Consider the following 14,573-nt stretch of genomic DNA (forward strand, 5'->3'; position numbering starts at 1 on the left):
ACAGATTATAGAAGGACCTAGTTCTTCTACGTGTTCCTTACACTACAGTTGCGGAATAATAAATGCAAAAAGTAAAGAACACAAATATTTTACGTGGAAAACATCCGGCTCAAAAGGTCAAAAAAACCATGACCTACTACTCAGTAGGATTTTCTCCAAATACTTTACTACAACTCTGAGCCAACAACAAAGTTTACAAACTCTTGCAAACCCAAGGATTAACTCTAACCCTTATAGCAACCAGCCATAGGCTATTGTGACTACTTCAAGTTAACTCTAACTTGAACAATACAACTCGAGTTTACAAGCTCTTGCAAACCTAAGGATTAACTCGAACCCTTATAGCAACACGCCATGAGCTGTTGCGACTACTTCAAGTTAACTCTAACTTGAAAGATACGACTCAGGTACTAGTACAATTTGCTTCTAAGAAAGCTGAAAGGTACAACTCAAAACGCCTACTACACTTTAAACTAGAAATAAAGAAACACACATAAAACTCTTTATGGAGCTGGTTTTTCAATCTGATTCGTGTAGCTTTAGGATCGCACTCTTAAATATCATAGGAATTGCACACAAAATGCCTTGCTATTTTGCTCTCAATTCGTGCTTAACTTCAGTATGCATGTATCACCTGCAAAAGAGAACACAACTGATATATATAGAGTTAGTAAATAAAGATTAACTAGAATTCTAATGCTTTACTCTTCCTTGGTGGAGGAGTTCTAGTCAACTTCAACTTCTAACTCTTCCCTTATCTTGGATAGAGTTCTCTTCAAGAAAGGAGTCATGCTCCTTATCAAATATGCAACTTTTTCGTTCAGGGAATATCAGATATAACCACTTATACTTATCCCTTCCACGTGCAAGCCTTTTTCTTAATTATGTCTGTCACCTGTGTATATTGTCCATGGACCTGGTTCATGCATGTGTTCCTTTTTCAATCATCAAAACAAACTTACTCAAGCCAACAAATTCTCCGTTTTTGATGATGACAAACTCCGTGCTTTTCATAAGCATGAAACCTATATCAACTCAGCTCAACATCAACACACTATTAGAACACCTTTCATTTTAAAGACACAAATCATCAAGGACTAGGTTCATTAGGTTATAAACATCATAGTCCAAAGCAAAATCACACCTTATCTTCCCCCTTTTGGCATCATCGAAAAGTTGCATAATTAAGTTAAGTAACCAGATTTTAAAAGATATCACTCATGGCCACTGGGGCTACTTCAAATGTAATCATGGATTCAATGTTTTATTTTTCAATCTAAGGATATTAGCCTTATAAGAAATATCAACAAACAGTTAGAGCAAAAGCTGTGAATTTCATTGATTGATAATATCCTACCACAAGGCATAAGAAGAAATAAAACCATAGAACCATGAGCAAAATAAAATAGAGAAATCTCACTTGGGTCACTGGTTACAATTGGGCTAGGAAGGATTTAGGACTGGGAAGGACCAAGTTCTTAGTTTTTCGCTTGAATCAGTTTTAGCATATCTTAAAGAATACCACCATTCTTCTCCTTTTACTTTGCAAGATAACACTTAAGATAGTCTCTCTCAGCCTTTACTTCAGCCAACCAAGTCTTCAGTCGTTCAATCTCAACATCCTTAACCATTTTCTTCCACTATTTGAGCCTTTTTGCTCTTTTTGGTAGATGTGGTTGTTTTAGTCACAATTGAACCCTCTGCCACAACCTTTGTTTCTAGAGAAATCTTTCTCTTTTTGGCACTAGGTATGGTTACTTCCACATCTTTATCTTCATCCTCATGAACCAGGTTCATCTCCTCAATCTGGACTACTCTACTTGGCTTACCAGTTTTTTCCTTTCGAAATGACTTTCTTGGCACTCTCAGCAAAGGCCTTTTTATATTGGCCTTACTTTGCTTCTTCTTCTTTTGATTGTAACTATCTGACACCTTTTGTAGCAGATTGGGACTCTTGTCTATTTTAGCAAGACAAGGAACTAGCTCATGAAACTATTTCCTTAACCTAACCAGCCCATCCACTACACTTCTATCACCAGAACCATCATATATCTCTTGTGATTCTATCATCATACTTTCATTCATAGTCTTCTCATTATCACTAATCCATTCACTCCATACTACCATTGCACATGTCTCATCATGTAATCCATAAACAATGGGTGAATCAAATCCAACCACTTGTTCTTCCACCCTTTCCCTCGCATCAACCTCAACACCCTTGCTCTGTTTTTATTTTTACTTTTCATTTTTTACCACCAATGTATTCACTAACAACATTTCCCTTTTCAATACCAGCCATACACCCAACCAGAAAAAACCCATTCTTAAGATTTTCTACAATTTTAGAACCAAACTCAAAGGTGAGAAACGTAGAGGTTACCTGTTCAGTTTGAGAAGAAACTGGTTCTTCCCCTTCAGTCGCATACCAAATCATCAGAATTCTATGGTTCTTCTGCTTGACTGGCTTGTAGCATCTTACTCAATTTCTTAGCTTGTTCTCTACTGGCCACTATGTTGTATGAAATCATTTCGATATGTTTTTTCTTGGGGGTTGGGTAGTTGAAGTGTGGGTGAAGGTTGTTTGGATGGTGAGGAAGGATTTTCAGAGTTTTTTGGGATTCCCATGGGTGTTTGCCATTTTATTAGTTTAGAAACTTGAGAGAAATGGAGAGAGTTTTGAGGTTTTGGGGATTTTGATCTTTCGAAAAAAATTGAGATAAGATGGTAAGGTCAGATCAATTTAAAGATGGAAAATGTTGAGTGAGTAACAACAGCATTTTGAAAGTTAGGAGTCTTTTCATCTTAGGAGTTTCAGTTTGAAGAGGTGTCGGACTCTTCCCCAAAAATCTCGTCAATTATGGCACGTAAAGCTCTTAGTGAAACTTGTTCATTGTAACTAATTGGTTCAAAAGTAGTTTGGGATAAAGTGTGACTCTTTTCAGTTCATGATCCATATGCAGTTATTTTAAATTATGCGGAGTGTATAATACATACCTTATAAGCTCGATGAATCAGGTTCTTCACTGAAAGTTCTCTGGTGTAAGACTGATTTTTCCAAGAAAAATAAGGATAATATCATTAGACATTAGTGAGATATTTTAGCACATGGCACAAGAGTATGCTAATAAAAGTATGAGACTGAGCGATGTCCAATCTGATTATTTACAAAATTCACAAATTATCTAACCAATCATTAAGTTAGAACTGGTTCTGTCATGACCCAAATCCACCATGTTGTGATGGCGCCTATCGTGGAACTTGGAAAGCTGACTCTTTTACCAAAATAGCCCGATATTTCAATTTAAAGATTACTTCAAGCTATTTAAATAATAAAACTTTATAAGATAAATCTGAATAACATCGGGATGTCACTAGTCATGAGAATATACTAAGAACTATCCGATAATACTAAGACTAATACAGTCTAGAAACCAACTAATAACATCTATAGAAAGATAAGAGGGAGAAGAGCAGGGCTGCGATCGCCATGCAGCTACCTTGCTAACTCCAACAGATCCGCGATGGATGAAATCAACACTCACTAGCACGTCCAGCAATCCCTGGATCTGCATACAAGGTGTAGGGAGTAATGTGAGTACACCAACTCAGTAAGTAATAAAAGTAAATAAAGACTAAGCAGCAAGGACGAGTAATAAAACAAATACGGTGCATATCGTAAAATCTCAATAGAATACAACAGGCTTTTAAAATCAGGCATTGAATTAACTCAACTCATTTAAATCCAGTTTCAGTAAAACCGTTTAAAACATATTTCAACAGTTTTCAAGAAAAGTGATGAAACAGTGAGTAAAAATGATGAAAACATAAACAGCCCCTCAGGCAAAATATCACTCGTGAACAGCCCCTTGGGCAAACATGAATCATAAACAGCCCCTCAGACAAACCTCACAATCACTCATATACAGCCCCTCGGGCATACCTCACAATCACTCGTAAACAGCCCATCATGCATACCTCACCATCACTCATGCCTCCCAGTCACTGGTCACTCGTCACTCGTCATTTGGCACTCGCACTCAGTAGGTACCTGCGCTCATTGGGGATGTGTGCAGACTCCGGAGGGGCTCCTATAGCCCAAGCGTTATATCAAGCCACCTCGTGGCATAAATCAACCAGGCCATCGGGCTCATATAATCATGAATCAGTAACAACATGCTGCGACATGCAGCCCGATCCTATAATATCCTCACAAAATAAGCCCTCAGCCTCACTCAGTCATAAACCTCTCAAGCTACTCGGGTTATCAGTAAAAACAGGGTGCTCAGCCTAAAATAACATTTTATATGCATCAAAACGAGGTAATAAAGACTGAGTTATGAGTAAAACATAGCATGACTAATTATAGATTTTCAATCAAAACAATGAGAGGATGATAAGAAAAAGGCCCCTAAGGGTCCAAACTGCTCTGGCACAAGGCCCAAATATGGCATTCAACCCAATTTATAGAAATTCTTTCTAAAACATATAAGTATCATATAGTTTCAGTCAAATACGCAACTTTATAGTTGCTACAGGACGGACCAAGTCACAATCCCCAACGGTGCACGCCCACACTCCCGTTACCTCAAAGTAGTTAAACAATGTGAAATCTGAGGTTTTATACCCTCAGGACTAGATTTACAATCATTACTTACCTAAAACCGCTCAAATTTGTACTCTGCGATGCTCTTGCCCCTCGACTCAGCCTCCAATTGGTCTGAATCAATTCACAACTAGAACAATACCATCAATATACGCTAATGGAACGAATTCCATAAGAAAAACAATCAAATTAGGCACAAATCCTGAAATCCACTCAAACCCGGCCCCCCGGGCCCACGTCTCGAAATACAATAAAAGTTACAAAACTAGAAAGCTCATTCACTCACGAGTCCAGACATAAAAAATTTATCAAAATCTGACCTCATTTGGTCACTCAAATCCTCAAAATCCGTTCTCAAATTCTCAAGTCCTAAATTCCCAATTTCTAGCTCAACTTCTCAATTACATGATAAATAAAACCATAGATTCATGAATTTAAACTACTATAGGTTATAATCACTTACCCCCAACATTGCTTCTTCAAATCCCTCGAAAAATCGCCTCTCTTCCGAGCTCCTCAAACCCAAAATCAAAAATGGAGAACAAAACCTCGAGCTGGGATTTTCTGCCCAGCAAAAACCGCACCTGCAGTCATATTCCCGCTTTTATGCCACTTCACCTGCGGAATTTTCATCGCAGGTGTGGAACCCACTTAATGTACCATTTTCGCATCTGCGGTCAACCCATCGCACCTGTGACTCATCTTCCGCTTCTGCCGAAAAGACCAAACTCCACAGCATCCGCATCTACTTCTCCCAATTCGCACAAGCGACCTCGCACCTGCGGCTCCCCTTCCACAGGTGTGGAAACACCAGCAGAAATCACACCAGCAGCCCTACCCTCAAACACCAAAAACCAATCCGTCAACCATCCAAAACACACTCAAGGCCCTCGGGACCTCAACCATTAATACCAACAAGTCACATACAAACACACGAACTTAGTCGAACCTTTGGAACACTCAAAAGAACATCAAAACACCAAATTACACTCGGATTCAAGCCTAAGAACTTCTAAATTTTCATATTCCACAAACGGTGTTGAACCCACCAAATCACGTCCGAATGACCTCAAATTTTGCACACCAGTCAAAAATGACACCACAAACTTATTCCAACTTCCGAAATTCCATTCCGACTCCGATATCAAATTTTCCACTACCAACCAAAATCGCCAAATTTCTACTTTTGCCAATTCAAGCCTAATTCTACCACGGACCTCCAAATTACAATCTGGACACGCTCCTAAGTCCAAAATCACCCAACAAAGCTAACGGAACCATCAGAAATCCAATCCGAGATCAAATACCAAAAGGTCAAAACTTGGTCAAACCTTCCAAATTTAAAGTTTCAAGCTGAGAATCATTCTTCCATATCTATTCTGATTAACCTGAAAACCAAAACTGACGATTTACATAAGTCATATACATTGTATGGGTCTATTCATGCCTGAGAACTGGCGAGCGAAGTGCAAATTCTCAAAACGACCAATCGGGTCGTTACATCCTCCCTCACTTAAACATATGTTCGTCCTCGAACGTGCCCAGAGTAGTTCCAAAAGACAGCAAATTGTTGTATAACCTTACCATGCACATACCTGGAGTGATCCCACGTCACCTTATTCCATATAGGTCTGATAACGCAACATGACTGAAATTTCTTAATCCAACCTAGCCCATAGGTCTTAGAACCAAATTTCCATCATCCGGAATTTTCTATAAGATCACAATCTCGCATCTACACTCTGAATAAGTCCGAACAAGCTGTAAGAAACCATATCTGTAACCCCAGATGTAATTACATGATATACCACATAACTCAAACACTCATAGCGATAACTTCTAATTAGAGTTACTGCTCAAAATAATCCAATACTGATAATACATCTCTTATCAAACAAAGCCTCATTCCATCACTTTCGTATACTACCAATGATGAAATAAACACGCAGAAAGTTATAATCATTCCTTAGATCAACCAGTCATCGAGCTCCTTCTCCTTCGGGCAAGGACCATAGTAAATTTCTAAGCCGAATTTTGATATTATCCTTCCAACATGCTGAAATCGAATCTGATAGTATTCATTCTAGATCCCAATGACCTCATCTCATCTAGCACGACTACTCTAGTGACATTACACATCGATACAATCTAAACCATAACATGTGCACCCGCACACCAATAAGCAACAATCCAAATATACTCAATTCATGGAAAAATGACTCAAATGAAAGAGCTGCACCACAAGCTCACCAGTACTACCACAATTTGAAAAATGACTCAAATGAGAGAGCTGCACCACAAGCTCACCAGTACCACCACAACACGATGCTAAGAACCCATCACACATCGTAGAACCAAAACACATGAATCTAACCTGAAGGATTATACCTCCACATAGCTTCGTTGCAATGCGCGACCCTATCCAAACACTGGTCCACATGAAACACCTCAAGTCACCATGCTCAAAATCATTAACCATGCACAATTTGATGTCTAGTACCAAAAGTGAATCACCATAACCACGGAGAAGTAAATGACGCAATGTCATACTAGCCCGAAAGAACATATCCAATCTGTAATCAATCACGCAACACCCAAATACCCGTCTCACTCAAATTCCGCTATGAAGCCCAAATAGAATCGTATCATTTGTGCATAAAATCAACGAATCACAATCCCGTGTAATTCACAAGAGTAACTTACAAACAAATCTTGGGACACAATAAACTTATCAACAACCGAATGGCACCTCCCTCAACAATATCAGTTAAGAGTCAACATACTCGACTCGATGCAGAACACACATCCATATTGGGCCTACCAATGAACCCCGAATCAACTCGGGTCACCCACAATAGATGAATAACTTTTCGAAAGTTCACAATGACTAAATTATGGCACGTACAACATCTGACTAGCTTTGCGCACATCTTTGTAGTCCACAACCACAAAATAACCTATTTATGAGAACTCCCAGTCTTGAAATCCATAAAGCACACGAATCACCATATCCGATCCTAACTCCACCGCCCGAATATCTAACACACCTCTAGTACTCGATCATTCCACGAGGGATACTCCTATAATTCTTCTGTGCCACCAAGAAAACTTGAATATCAGTAGTCGATCAAACAAGACAGTGTCGCAATACTAATGAAGTATCCTTAACCCAAACACATTGCCCTTTCTGAAATGTATACCCTCGTCAAGCCACACCAATTAGTAATATCATTTACCTAGTCATCTGAAACTATCCATGCTGCCTAAAATTTATGACTTTCCTTTCAGAACTGAACCGTGACCTTACATATGCAAATCTCAACCCTACACAACATACCGCATATACCACGCCATCCTACGATAAATATGAGAACTTCATAATCCCCTCCGAGCCACAAGCAACTACGTACTCAACTAGCCAAGAACTTTTCTTTTGATCCCATCTAGGAGAAAATCACTATACATCACATGCTCCTCACACTAGTAGAATGTATACATCTCCAACCGTGGTAGAAATCATCAAGAACTCTCTGAATCCCCTTTGCACAAAACCAAACCGTCAGGACTGAATCCTTTTAACTCAACCCAGCTATACAGGTCACTAAAACCTAAGAGCATTGCCACGAAACACCTGTAGAAACTCATTACCTCATAAGCACCCGAAGAACTAATCATATCCCTTACCATGTCGATCCAACCTACTACCAAGCTGTCCTATTTATCCGAGTTCCTTCCGAATTACCTTCAATTTGATACTCCTCCTCGCCATAACACCACAACCCTCAACCCAGACTCTTCCCACTGGACCAAGCATAAAACCACACCACCCTTAGGCTCATAAGCCGGCACATACTCTCTTAAATATCCCCAAAAGTACCACATTCAAAATACTTACCCTGAAAAGACTTCTGCAAATTTAAAGCCATTACCTTTTTGATACTAATATGTAGAATCCATAATGATATAGGAACGCCACAAGTCTTGCCACCATCCAATGTAAACCTCAGTTTCTAGCCAAATACACATCCTGAAAATCCTCAACTATTACATATAAATCTTGAATACATTAAAACCATTCTCGAGAGTCATCCACTCTACTCAAGTTTCAATTAAACTGATCAAACAAACGAATGACCGGTGCCCCATTAGTACAACAACACCTAAGGAAGTAACTCATTCTTCTAAGCCACCGAGCGATTTCCTACTCCATGCACGTTACATCCTTTACAACAACAACTAATTCATCCAACGTTTCTCATATACCCATACAACATAACACAACCTTTATCCAAAATTTCCTTTACTCGAGTCATACTCGATCTCAACCTCTGTAAGCCACAACTAATTCGCCAGTATACTTCAAACTGAAACTAATACGACACTTAGCCACGCAATCAACTTATCAATAGCAGACTCCCCCACTTGGCTCAAAGCCATAGGTCAAAATATACAGAAACTCACAATGCCCATACTTTATTACTACAATAATACCTTAGTGAGATTAAACTAAATCCTTCATAAGCTCGTGCAACACAAACCATCTAGTACTTCAAATCATCTGCAAATCTCGCATTCATCCTCTTAACAGACACGCCCACTCTCATAAATGATCCAAACTCAAATTGCGACACATATATTTCACTAGTAAAAGAGGACTTTCAACAAACAACATAAGGATCACACAAACTTCAGAACAACCAGCAGGAGATAACCCATATGCTTCGCCTCAAACGAACATATCTTTATACCCTTCCACCATCATAAACGTTACGCAAACATTAATTTTCTTGAGTCTGAACACATAACACAACATGAATATCTACTCTACTCCACAACTAAACTACACGAGCGGTCTTTCAACACACTTATAGCTCGAGGCTATATGCCAACTCAAGACAGAAGTCAAGCACCCCATAGTCCTTGCTACATCCCCAACGAACTCTTCTCGCCACATTCGAACAATCTGAACACATATCGTAATCAAATCATACTCATCATGTAGCCATCCAGCCACAAACTCCACTAACAAGGACACTACCGGACATATAAATTTAAAAGCATGCGCTCACACAATCAACACCCCAGTGCTCAAGATACAGATAAAACCCAACCTCAAGTCCTCCAGACTGGCCCATCATCAGCATACTGAAATCACATCTCGCACCTCATCCATGGAATTACAAGCCATTAATGCACAGTTAATATCGAGTGCTCATGTGCGCATACGAACGTGTGGAGGGAATTAAAAGAGTTACATTTCCAACTGAATCAATGTCGCATGATAATAGTGATCATTGAACAGTGGTGGCCTAGTGGTGGATTGCTCTTTACAGTTTCCCGGTAGTGCACTCATCGTGATCTTTTCCAAAGGTGTTAGCCTCTTTAATAACTCGCTCTGATGTCAATTGATGTATTTTACTCTAATGCCACACAAGAGAGGGGGATGATTTGTGTGGTGTCTAATTTTCGCGTGCACGGATTATAGAAGGACCTGGCTCTTCTACGTGTTCCTTACACTACAGTTGCGGAATAATAAATGCAAAAAGTAAAGAACACAAGTATTTTTACGTGGGAAACACCCGGCTCAAAAGGTGAAAAAAAATCATGACCTACTACTCAGTAGGATTTTCTCCAAACACTTCATTACAACTCTGAGCCAACAACAAAGTTTACAAACTCTTGCAAATCTAAGGATTAACTCTAACCCTTATAGCAACCAGCTATAGGTTGTTGCGACTGCTTCAAGTTAACTCTAACTTGAATAATACAATTCGAGTTTACAACCTCTTGCAAACCTAAGGATTAACTATAACCCTTATAGCAACACGCCACGAGCTGTTGCGACTACTTCGAGTTAACTCTAACTTGAAAGATACAACTCAGGTACCTAGTACAATTTGCTTCTAAGAAAGCTGAAAGGTACAACTCAAAATGCCTACTACACTTTGAACTAGAAATAAAGAAAGACACATAAAACTCTTTATGGAGCTGGTTTCTTTAATCTAGTTCGTGTAGCTTCAGGATCTCACTCTTAAATCTCATAGGAATTGCTCACAAAATGCCTTGCTATTTTGTTCTCAATTCGTACTTAACTTCACTATGTGTGCATCACCTGTAAAAGAGAACACAACCTATAAAAGAGAACAACACTGATATTTATAAAATTAGTAAATAAAGATTAACTAGAGTTCTAATGTTTTACTCTTCCTTGGTGGAAGAGTTCTAGTCAACTTCAACTTCTAACTCTTCCCTTATCTTGGATAGAGTTCTCTTCAAGTAAGGAGTCATGTTCTTTATCAAATATGCAACCTTTTCATACAGGGAATATGAGATATAACCACTTATACTTATCCCTTTCACGTGCAAGCCTTTTGCTTAATTCTGTCTGTCACCTGTGTATACTGTCCATGGACCTAGTTCATGCATGTGTCCCTTTGTCAATCATCAAAACAAACTTACTCAAGCCAACAATATTATATACTATTATAGTATATTTTTGCAGTATAATTGTATACTCTTGTAGTATATCGTATATCGTATATCGTAGCAGTATACTATTAGGTAACTATGTTTTTCTTTAAATTTCAGCTGAAAAATTCCTTATAAAATACCTCAAACCAGCTCCAAATGCGACCAAATTTCATTATAAACTTCCTGAAGGTACTATAAGCAATATTTTTGCAGCACCCACTTCGAATTAAGCATCAAATCTCCAAAATAAAATACAAACTTAGGAATTCAAGCTTCAAACCACAAAGTTCATGTAGCACCCTAACCCTAGAATTAAGGAACTATAAAATTAAAGGAAAAATAGGAGGGAAGAAAAACTCGTTGAAAAACTACTCATCCAAATAAAAACTGACCATTTAATACACACCTCTTTAATCATGGGAAAGAATTTTTAGCTTCTGAATGTTACGTTTTTCAAAGGAAAAAAGAAAAATTTCTACTCCCTCCGTTTCAATTTATGTGAACTTATTTCCTTTTTGGTCTGTGCCAAAAAGAATGACCCCTTTCATTATTTGGAAACAATTCACCTTTATGCAATGATTTATAGCCACACAAAATATATTTGCCTCATTTTACACCACAAATTCAAAAGTCTTCTCTCTTTTCTTAAACTTCGTGTTCAGTCAAATGGGTTCACATAAATTGAAACGGGAGGAGTATTGATTATGCTATTTGCTGTAAGTTTTTGAAAGTTGAATAGAATATTAGGTCGAGTAAAGTATGAAGTCAATCTCTCTATATATATATATATAATTTTTTTTTTCTTTATTATCATCATCCGTTTCCTGCTGTGTTCATCTTATGAAGTCTAAGTAGTAATTAGGCACATCAAAGATTCAAAGGTAGAAACAAGGAACATTTGTTTCTTTGCTCGAACTCCGTGGACAGATACAGGTAAAAGATGTAAGTAGCTATTAAAAAGTCAAACCAAGTAAAATTACTCGCATTGCTTTCATAGAAAAATCTCTTCATTAAACACAGACAAAACAGTGTCTTCTTATTACAAGTGGGAAGTCCATAACAAAATAGAGGTCACTAAATCTTGATACAGTTACATACATAATCCATCAAGCAGTAGCTAGTGATGTACATGGTTGTTTACATTAGCTGCCGGGGCAGGATAGCTCCCTCCGGGCGACTCCCTGGTGCTCCGGCGATGGCTGCTGTCTAGTACTCCCAGCCTTTCCGTCACTGCAAATTACGATTTCAAACACATTCAAATGTCTAAAACACATACTTTAAACACACACACACAGACACACACTGTTCTGTATAAAAACAAAAGGAGAGATCAAGAGTGAAGAGAAGAAGGAAGATATGCAACACCTGGAATTGCAGAGAAGTCTAAGAAGATTCTTGCTGCTTCACCATATTCACACCACGAATTCATGCACAGTGCAAAGAAAACCAGCATTAACAGAGGCCATGTAACTGTGTTCTTGTTGATAGACATTTTTAATTTCGTCGCCTACGCTTCACTAGGATTATCTTGTTCCACTTTACCTCCAAATATGATTTTTTTTATAGCAAGTCCAAAGTGTGGAAGAATAGGGGTGGAATTAGCTTATCCATAAATAATATGTGGGTTCAGTATGACAGAAATCATTTTTGAGAAAATTATTTCGTATAAGTCATTTTTTGACTTTTGGATGAGAGAGTGTATAATTTTCAACCCTATTGAGTCTGAAAATATTATTGATCAGTGTAAGAAAAGTTTACTAACTTATGCTACAGAATGTTATTTTTAGTTCCCTTGTTTCCCGAAAATGCAATATCAAATTTAGAAAAGAAAAAAAAAAGATACCACCTTGCTTCTTTGGTAGATAAATAAACATAGTATTCGACATGTGAAAAAAAAAATCTTGGAGCAAAAGTTAAAGGGTTCATTCTAGGTTTATTGAGGGATTGATTGGTTGAAATGAACAAGCATGGACGGAAGAGGAGAGAAGAGCGTTTATTTTTTTCATTTATTAATAAGAGCGTCTAATTTTTGTTAATTTTTTCATTTATTAAAAAGAGCGTCTAATTTTTGTTAAACTATATTAACACTTCGCTTATTTTTCTCCGATCCACCCAATTGATGAAGAAGGGGCGTTTATGGGGTGAGCATATACAGTGAAAGATCAAAGAATATTAATAAATAACGAAGAATTAGTCAAATAATTCTTATTATTAATTTTTCTTAATGTGTAAAAGAATGATGTGACAGGTCAATAGAATCTTTGTATAAAAGCGTTTTTCCGACTGAATTCGATCGGAAATATTGAATTATAATTATTTCGGTTGGTTAATTAAATATATATAATTTTTGTCTTGGGCGGGAAACAAAATTCAAACTTTCCGATCGAAATCGGTCCGAAATTCGGAAATTTTTTAATACATAATTATTTTTGTACATTATACACAAATATAACCAAATATTTGACTAATTTCCGAACGAATTTGGTCGAAAAATTGAAAAAATTTTAATAAATAATTATTTTTGTACATTATATAGAAGTATGACTAAATATTTGATCAATTTCTGACCGAAATTAGTCGGAATTTTTATTTTTTTTGTTGTCAGAAAATTTTTGTTGATTTTTGCGACCAAATACTCTTATTTCCGACCGATTTCGGTCGGAAAGCATTGGACGAAAATCACCTGATTTCTAGTAGTGAAATGCCTTTTTTCCTCTAGTGGTTAATATTTTCTTAAGGGGCATGTCAAAGGTCAAAAAAACACTTATTTTATGGACCAGAGATAGTATTCAATTGGTGATCAAGCAATCAAATGATTAAGCGCAAGATTGAATAAATCAAATTTTACAATAAAATAATAATAATAATAATAATAATAATAATAATAATAATAATAATAATAATAATAATAATAATAATAATAATAATAATAATAATAATAATTCAAGCAAGCTACGAGCACCCTAACCCTAGAACTAAGGAACTATAAAATTAAAGAAAAGGTAGAAGGGAAGAAAAATCCTTTGAAAAATTACTCATCCAAATAAAAACTGATCATTTCATAAACACCTCTTTTATCATGGGAAAGAATTTTTAGCTTCTGAGTGTTACGTTCCTCATTTAAAGGGAAAAAAAAATTCTATTGATTATGCTATTTGCTGTAAGTTTTTGAAAGCTGAATAGAATATTAGGTCGAGTAAAATATGAAGTCAATCTCTCTATATATATATATATATCTTTACTTTATTATTATCATCCGTTTCCTGCTGCGTTCATCTTATGAAGTCTATATATTAATTAGGCACATCAAAGATTCAAAGGTAGAAACAAGGAAGTATTTTTTTCTTTGCTCGAACTCCATGGAAAGATTCAGGAAAAGATGTAAGTAGTTATTAAAAAGACAAAATAAGTAAAATTACTCTCATTGCTTTCATAGAAAAATCTCTTAAACACAGACAAAACAAAGTCTTCTTATTGCAAGTGGGAAGTCCATAAC

General features: G+C 37.0%; 1 long non-coding RNA gene across 1 annotated transcript; it reads right to left on the reverse strand.

Annotated features, from left to right (window-relative positions):
- Positions 1-12,048: 12,048 nt before the first annotated feature.
- LOC107811111 (uncharacterized) lies at positions 12,049-12,920 on the reverse strand. The gene is made up of 2 exons (XR_001653837.2): positions 12,443-12,920; positions 12,049-12,307 (listed from the first exon to the last, which is right to left on the reverse strand). It is a non-coding gene; the product is annotated as an uncharacterized LOC107811111 (long non-coding RNA).
- Positions 12,921-14,573: the final 1,653 nt, after the last annotated feature.

Source organism: Nicotiana tabacum, chromosome 8, assembly GCF_000715075.1.
Source record: "Nicotiana tabacum cultivar K326 chromosome 8, ASM71507v2, whole genome shotgun sequence".
In the NCBI taxonomy this organism is placed as follows: domain Eukaryota; kingdom Viridiplantae; phylum Streptophyta; class Magnoliopsida; order Solanales; family Solanaceae; genus Nicotiana; species Nicotiana tabacum.